The 9,082-nt window shown below is 34.4% G+C and overlaps 1 long non-coding RNA gene and 1 pseudogene across 1 annotated transcript; both read left to right on the top strand.

Moving 5' to 3' along the window:
* The first annotated feature begins 3,549 nt into the window (after nucleotides 1-3,549).
* On the top strand, nucleotides 3,550-5,232 carry LOC113334455. Its single transcript, XR_003352810.1, has 2 exons — nucleotides 3,550-4,522; nucleotides 4,689-5,232. It is a non-coding gene; the product is annotated as an uncharacterized LOC113334455 (long non-coding RNA).
* Nucleotides 5,233-5,710: 478 nt separating this feature from the next.
* On the top strand, nucleotides 5,711-6,353 carry LOC113334643 (annotated as a pseudogene).
* The last annotated feature ends 2,729 nt before the right edge of the window (nucleotides 6,354-9,082 follow it).

The raw sequence follows: 9,082 nt of genomic DNA, 5'->3' as shown, positions 1-9,082 counted from the left end.
GTGAATAGAGAAAATAGATAAGGAGACACAAAGTATAAGGGAAGAAGAGAGAAAGAAATTCTATTAATATGTATATGTTTACAAAGGTCTGGGACTCTATTTATAGAGTTTACATACTTGGTGCCCAAGTAATGGAGTCCCACTAAAGTGGGCATCTACCTAATAAACTCCCGTTTATAACACTCCCCCTAGATGACCACTGTATCTAAGCAGTTTCCTCATTAAAACCCTGCCAGGAAAATCCAAAGGGACAAAAAACCTGATCTAAGGGAAAAGAGTACAATTATGAGAAAACTTAGGACAGAGTTAGACATGCATATATTTCCTCATTAAAACCTTGATAAGGAAAAACTCAGCGGGACAAAACCTTGACGAAGGAAAAAGAGTACAACATGATAGTCCAGTAAAATACCTTTCAGTATGATGCTCCCCCTAATAGTACGTCAGTTAAATCTTGGCTTGCAAATATTTGAGTCGAGACTTCCAATTTTGATGAACGAATTTTTTGAATGCTGGAGTTCGCAATGCTTGCGTGAGAAATCTTCCAGTTGATGAAGTCTTCTTTTGTGTTAGTCTTCTAATAGTGGTGTTCTCGAGTCTTCATGTTTTTCAATACATTAATTACTTGAGTCTTGGATTGCTAATTTCTTGGAGATGATTTGCAGAAATAGCTGATGTAGTTTCTTCAACAAAGTGCCAAGATACGAATACCTTATCATACGTGAACAAAAATCGTATTTGTGAGAAGGAAATCCAAATTCTTAGGAGATGATTAAGTTGATTTGGTTTAATCAAATGTGGGCATCCACTAAATAACCAAAATTGATACAACTCCCCCTTGGATGATCATCATTTTGAATTAAATTTCCTCACTAAAACCTTGCCAATAAAACCCAATGGGAAAAAATTTGGACAAAGGAAAAAGAGCACAAATATCAACATTTCAAGTAAAATAAAATAATTAAATGTCAACAAGATGTTGCCTCGTTAAAACCTTGTCATGAAAACCACGTGGGACAAAACCTGAAACGAAGGAAAAAGAGTACCACTTCTGACAATTTATGGATGCTAACTCAACTATATGAGTATTACGGAAAACGAGCATCAAAATCATAACTCTAGTCTACCTCAAAGACGAGTTTAAGCTAGCATAATTCTAACTGCGGATTTAAGAAAGAAAAATAATAGAATTTATGCTGCCAAAGCGTGGATTTTAGTGTTTTTAAGGACTCCTCAAGAGACCTATAACGTTGAAATGATCAACTAATTAATCCGGATTTTTGGTCTTGTACCAAATTTCTAAAAAACACACAAAGGATTGTTAAACTTTATGTAAGAAAATAAGGTGGCTACCTGAATAAAATTTGAATCCTCAAAAGATTACAAATTCAATATGTTCTTCGACAATATTTCTTGTGTCAATGCAATATGAGTCCTTCAAAGACTACCACGCCAAGTGCATTGTATAAAGAGAAAAATTAATGAATCAATCCTAGGGTTTGAACAAAAATGAAATCCTTAAGTCGTTTTTACAATGAAAGTTTTCTCGTATAACGCATTATGACTACATTATCCTGTAATTAATAGGCTTGACATTTTTAAAGTGTTAAGTTTTAGATCGAAAAATTGTGTTAATTGAGAAACTAATCCAGCTTAATATGGATTGTATGCCAACCAATCACATATGTCGATATTTCTATGTAGAGGAGTTAACAACCACCGTCTCTATTATTTTAGTAGCTACTGTAAATTAATATTCGACAATGTTAACTAATACGATCCCACACAATTCTCACGTATACGCATATCTTGAAAAATTGACAGAAATACTGGTACCAGCGCCCGCGGGCATTATATTCTCCCCATCTTCCAGTGAGGAGATATGAACTATGAGAATGCGGATCTTGTTTTGATAGACTATATTGAAGTTCTATCTGTAACTCTTATTCTAAAATGCTACTTTTTGCTATATGTGATTGGATTTGCCTTTCAAGAGGCAAAAGCTTATATAAAAGAAAAATGACACATTTCACACCTATTGATAGTGACAGCCTTTTTTCGATTTGGTCATGTTGGGAGAGAAATTGATATAACTTTTAAGTTAATTAACACAAGCTTATGATAGTGTAAGCCCTCTCCCTGATTATGGTGGAAATTTTCTTTTTTATCTCATATACGAAAACTTCAAGTTTCGTAAAGTATTATCCGACTTAATTGAGACATATACTCATTATGAAATGTCTTTCGACATAAAAAATGTCGTCTAAATAGACATACATATTTAACATCAACCATGGAGTACATTTGGAACCCAAAATTAATTGGTATAAATGCATATAAAATATGCGAGCTCTCCAAAAATTAATATTAGAAAGATCAATTAAGTCGCTTAAGGACTAATTATATAAGTTAACAAGCCGGGTGCGCACCCTTTGATCTTTAGTCTCCAATTCCAACTACAAGTGAAACAACTTCAAATTTTGGAGAATAATACAAGAAGAAAACTAAAAATTGTTAAATGTCCCTCAGGAATGGAGCAATTCTCCATCTCATTAATGTTTGCAATTGTGAATACATGATAATGACTCCTCGTCATTCTAGGATTTAGTGAGAAACCTGTTTCAATTGGCTTTATGATTCTTTTTAAGAGAATAAAGAAATCATTGTCATTATCGCCTTTGAAGGAACAAAAACTATTATGTGGTCGAAAAATTCTCTCCTTTTGGCAAAAATTTAGAAAATATGACAATCTTATGGAAACGATGGAGAAAATTAGCACCAATTAGTTTATACGATTTACCAAACTCTCGTATCGACAAAAAAAAACAACGTCGTTTTAACCATCGCAATGGAAAAATCCACTTTCGTGGTCAATGTATGGATTCTTGTAAAGATATAGAAACCATGAGTAAATCACATGAACTTTTTGTCTATAGGACAAAGATACCAACTTAATTAGACGTAGGTTTTTCAACCATGCATGTAAAAAATTACCGCAAAGATAATCAAATTACAATAATACCATATATTTTTTTTTGATGATTACAGTTTCAATAGGTAGGGTAATAGAAACTGTAAACCATTTATTAATGATTTTTTTTTTAATTGTTTTGTTTCTTTCTCTATGAAAAAAAATTAGAGAAGGAAGAAAAAATAAATCAACTTATATAATCAGTCATGTTCCATTGATATAAACCATATCTTATATAAGAATTAACCAATGGATTTTAATGGTACCAAAAAAAAATCGAGTGTGACCAAAATCATATTCCCGTAGTTGGGAAGATGTATATAAAATCCACAAGGGAGAAATACACGATGATACGTGTGTGATATACTGGTAAAGAGATTTAGTGTTGACAGTGGAGTATTCAAATACCACTATCCCCTTGAATGGATACACGGTAGACATGGTTTTTACTAAAAGAAATAGATGCCTTACCAAAACATAAAACAAGAAATACTATATAAAAGGGTTAACAAGAGGATACTATTTATAATGGCATCATCTGTACGAGGATGGTATCTTTTGGATTGCATATGGTTTAGAATCTTTAGATAACATAAATGCCATTAACTCATCGTTAATTATTATTTTAATTCATGTCATCCAGTTACGATACTTAACCCTTTTGACGAGATAATTAGTTCACAACGTGTACTTAGATTTTATCGTTCTGTCAGAAGCTCAGGAAGAATTTCAAGAAAAAGGAAATCACAAGTTTTTTTCTCGTTCCCCTCTGAAATAGTAAAACCCTAAAAAGAAAAAACCAGTTTGAACGGCAGCATCTGAGTAAACTCCTTCGGGATTTGCCGGGGGCTAAATCGGAAACGTGAGATGGGGATTAGGACATGGATTTGTAAGGATCTAATTTTAATTTGTTTGTAGTGGCGTTTTTGTACCAATCTTTCTATTTTTTGTGTGAGATAAGAAAGCTTTTTGCTTTCATTCTATCTCGGGGTTACAGGGTACTAGGAAAGGATTTTAAGCTTGTAAGGTCCGCCCAAAAATCTTTGCTTTCTTTTTTGGTCCGCCCAAAAATTGTTTTCTTATTTTGTTTTCAAAACTCTTCTTAGTTATAAGAAGTGATCTTCGTTTTCAATGAAAACTGGTTTTCTAAAACTTCTGTATTTTAAAAAACTCATCTTTAATCTTCTCAAAGTTGTTGGCTTCATTTTTCAAAAATTTTGTTTTTCAAATCTTCTTTATTTTCTTCCTTTGTTTTTCAAATCGGTTTTTCTCCAAGTATTTTAACAAAAGATAATTTTTCCTTCTTTACCCTGTAGCGTCTTTCCGTTCTTGTGTTTGGTTTGTTTCTAATCTTATGTTGACCTCTCAACCCCCTGAAAGAAAGATCTGTTTTACCTTGTGATTGTCGACGCCTGTAATGCTGCTTATTTCAGTTTTGGGAGCTTAATTTTATGTTAAATAGGTGTTCTAAAATCTCTTAAGTGAAATCCATGTTTTGATCTTTTTGTAATGTTTATTTCCCTAATCGCGTCTCCAAAGTGAAGCCCCCAGGTAAACCCTTTCTTCCCCTCTTTGATTTTTTCTCTTGATTTTTTTTGCTCTCTGATTTGCTGTTTTGCACTTTAGTTTCCCTAAATCTTTGAGTCAGCTCGTTGTGTGGTAGATTTATACTACAGAGTTAACTCACTGACCTAGTTGCTTAACATTTATCTTTCAGCAGGAAAAATGAAACCCCTTCTATACTTGCTTGAAACAAATCTTGCTCTTGTTCTTAACCTTTCACTGTCCTGGTCTTACGACCTTCGTTTCTGCGACTTGAAAAAGTCACAGGTTGGCCGATTCTCTGCTGAGAAAATTGGCTTGATCTCTCTTTGCTTAATTTCTCTATCAAGGAGACCTCTTCGGAGGGCACGGGATCAATCAGGGTGTATCATTTTCTCTTCGGAATATGTTGTTCTCACTATTTTGATAGATTTATCACTTGGGTTGGATCTTGCGGTGGATGAAGTAAAAGGAAGCACAATAGGAGGCGAAAAAACCTCTTGTCGGGCGATTGATGTTATTTATCTTTTAATCAATGTAATCTTCGGTTTTAGTTTCTGTAAGAAATCTTGTTCTCGATTTGCAATCGAGTATTTTGATCTTCTTGGTATCCGGTATTCCAATGTTTGTATCCCTTTTAGTCAAAGGCAAATGTATCCAAGTAACTGTTGGTTTAATTAATATATTACTTAGGACTTTCCAAGAAAAGAAAAAAAAAAGCGTATACTTAGAATAAGCCAATAAAAATTTAGTTAGAAATTGATAAGGTAGAAAGAAAAAAATCAAAAAAAAAAAGTATTTATAGATCGTAGTTAATCTTCTTTTGCTTATATTGGCAGAGCAACGGGCGTGATAACGTCTAGTGAATAGAGAAAATAGAGAAGGAGACACAGAGTATGGGGGAAAAAGAGAGAAAGAAATTATATTAATCTGTATATGTTTATAAAGGTTTTGGACTCTATTTACAGAGTTTACATACTTGATGTCCAAGTAATAGGATCCCACCAAAGTGGGCATCTACCTGATAAACTCCCGTTTATAACAATCAAAAATTATTTTAAATAAATAATCTAACATAATTATATGTAATTTATATAACACCTGTGTCATTATAGCACGGGTTAAACCCCAGTTATATTATAAATTTAGGTATTTTGCGAAACCACTGGTCTGGTCATTAACAACAACATTTACAGAATGGGAGAAGAGTCATCAGTGAAACTAATTGGGGCTTGGCCTAGTCCTTTCACTTACAGAGCAATTTGGGCTTTAGAGTTGAAAGGTATCAAATATGAATACAAAAAATGAAGATCTGAAAAACAAGAGTGAAATGTTGTTAAAATACAACCCAGTTTATAAAAAGACACCAGTTCTTGTCCACGGAGGAAAACCCATTTCAGAACCCGTGGTTATCCGCGAATACATCGATGAAACGTGGCCGGAGAGTAGCCCACTACTACCCAAGGATCCTTACGAGGAATCTGTTGCTAGGTTTTGGATTAAATTCATGGAGGATAAGGTATATTAAACCTCATCTTGCTAAGTTAAATTTATTGTTTGTTTTTTTTAAATTTAGTTGATCATTTTTTTGTTTGTGCCTCATTATACACGGGGTCCAAGTGTTGGAATATTTTTCTCAACAATAGGAGCAGAACAAGAAAAGGCCCAAAATGAAATTTCAGAAATGCTAAAAACTATCAAAGAAAAAGGTGGTCTCGCCGAGAAGAAGTTTTTCGGAGGTGATGCCATCGGATTGGTGGATTTGGCAATTGCACCTATATATAGCTTACTGGTTAGGAGCAATGCGAAAAGGCTATATGACCAGCTAAATGACAGCTGAATAACAGCAAAAGCTTAGGTGGAATCCGACGTGGAGAGAAGCAATTTTCTTTATTTACCGAGTCCCCGTTCAAAGTAAAACAAAAAGCACTTTTATAGTTTTAAGACTCTTAACCAAAGAAGATTCAGAATGATGAAATTATTTTGATGATAATGATGTAGTTTTTGATGGGTTTCTCAATCTGTCTATTATTTCCCAGGGTAAGATGAAGATACAATAGATGGAGATAATGCAGAAAAAAAAACAATAATTGTTTATCAGGAAAGTTTAATGAAATTGAGGTTTAATTCTTGTAAGTCTTATTTATAATCGTGATTCTAATCCGGTTTAATAATCAACGTCCCCAAAATTAAGCAATTCTTACAATCAAGATCAACTTAGTTAAAGTAGTACAATTCTCAAACAGTAAAAGAAACTAGACGATCTGGAGTTGTAAATGTAAATAATAAAATCAATCGGATAACATGAATTTGAAGAGATTATCATGAACTTCTATTATCGGACGATCTGGGATTGCAAATGTAAAATTCCGTGATTATCACAATATCACAGTATATATACTTAAATCAATTGGATATTAAATTAGGTTATACGGAAGAATGAAAAAACGGCACAGACTGATTTTATAGGGATCATGATCATCACAATCGATCCAATAAAAACAGGAAGGAAAAAAACAAACAGTGGTCTTCTCCATCATTTTTTTCCGCTGCAACAAACTGGAAAAAGAGAATCATGGTGAAAATTTATCTGACGTTCGATAATCCAGCGTTGGAAATTGAGTTGTTGTTCCCTTTAGTTTTTCGTTTTACAAATGATGACGTGACAAAGTAGAAAAAAACCTAATCCACCGTGTCAGCCTCCACATCAGCTTCGCTGTTATTCAGCTGTCATGTAGCTGGTCATGTAGCACGATTGGGAGCAATGGAAGAAGTAGTAGGAGTGATAATATTTGAAGTACAAAAGTTTCCTAAATTTCATGAATGGACTAAAAGCATTAAACAAGTTGTTGTAGTCAAAGACAAACCTCCCAAACTGTGGGATTACGTCGGTGGATATAAGTTTGACTTTTGGTCAAAACTTATTGATACAAACTTAGTTCCTAAAGTTAAGTAACTTAGGGGCCAAGTTAGGAAAACTTGTTTTCAAAGTAAAGTTTTCTTAAGTGTCAAGTTTGTTTCTCTATATAAAGAAATATAATTAGAGGTGTAGAGATAATCTAACCTAGAAGAGTGGTAAATCCTTGTGCATAGGATTTTGGTCTCTTTGTTAGGGAGGGTCGTGTGCTACCGTGAAGGTCAATATCCGGTGTGAGAGAAAAGCTTGTAGAGAGATTATTTTGGTGTCCTAGTGTTTAGGGTTTTGGGCTTTGCCCTAAACCTAGTTTCTAGTGTTTCCATGTTTCTCGTCTGGTACTAACAGCTGTGAAAAAGATAAGACACAAGGCTGGTTTGACGAATGGTTAGAGAGTTGGTTTTTCTATGGTTTCTTCAATGGTGTACTCGGGTATGTCTTGTTAACTCTTTGGGACTTATCTTGGATTGCGAAAAGAGCATTTAATGGTCTTTGTTTTAATGGAAGTTTTTCTGGTGGTGTTGGCCGTGGATGTAGCATGTAAAGGTGAACCACATATATCTTGTGTTATGGTTGTGTGTGCTTCTTTATCTTCTGTCTCTTTCTTATTATTTTTCCCACGTTTGGTTCAAATCACCAATTGACCTTTGTGATCATGTGTTCTGCTGTGCTTAGGGTGCCAATTTTTCCAACAATTGGTATCAGAACCATTGGACGGGCTGGTGTGATTGAACCTGGAATTGAACAATGGTTTATCGTTCGGGTGGAGGAATTTTTTTGAAAGTAATGTTTCAACCGGTGTTTACACAAAGATGGATTTGTGATGTGATTTACAAATTGGAGGTTCAACTTGGTAGGAGTGTATGTTCTTCGTTTAGTTTTATGATGTAGTATGGGATGCATAATAAGACTGAATGAGGTGGAATACATATTTACTTCTTGAAGAGTGTTAGTAATCTTACACTATACATAATGGTTTACAAAATTTAAAGAAATGATGGGGCTACGAGGTCTCATGTAGAAGCAGATCCAGCAATGCTTCGAAGTTATGCACGAGATGTTATAGATTTACGTTCTTAAGTCTATGTTAAAGTAATCTTGATGGCTTGTACGTAATATCAAGAATGTGCCCGATATCGGAAGCATGTACCACAGTAATATGGGTATTCACACGGTATATATTCTGAGCGAGTATGTTGGGTGTGTTGGTGGTAAAGAGTATGTCGTATTGGTGATGACTTTGAGAATCGCTTAAAGGATTAAGCTTGTTAATCACAGTGGAGATATTTGATGGTTTGTTTCAGATACACGGTAATCATGACGGGTGTTGGAGTATGATATTCAAGCTAATTATTCCTTTCTGAGTTAGAATTCAATATGTTGTTAGCTTACTGGTTAGGTGGAGCTAACGACGATTCTTATGGATGGTTCTCTTGGTGATCAGTGGTGGAGTCTGTGCAAGGATTCATTGACAGTGATTGAAGTTTTTCATGGTGTTTGTGAAGCGTGGCCAGTTTCATAAGTGTTCTTCATGAAGAAGATGGTGATAGGACTCGTCCACAAACGTGGCCAAGGATGTCTTATTAGAGTTAGACCATAAATGAAGGATAAACCTTGATTAACTTTTCGATATCCCAAGACCAATATTCTAACTG

This window comes from Papaver somniferum, unplaced genomic scaffold, assembly GCF_003573695.1.
Source record: "Papaver somniferum cultivar HN1 unplaced genomic scaffold, ASM357369v1 unplaced-scaffold_137, whole genome shotgun sequence".
NCBI lineage: Eukaryota > Viridiplantae > Streptophyta > Magnoliopsida > Ranunculales > Papaveraceae > Papaver > Papaver somniferum.
The sequence above is the reverse complement of the archived record's forward strand: the minus strand, read 5'-3'. Positions and strand labels throughout refer to the sequence as shown.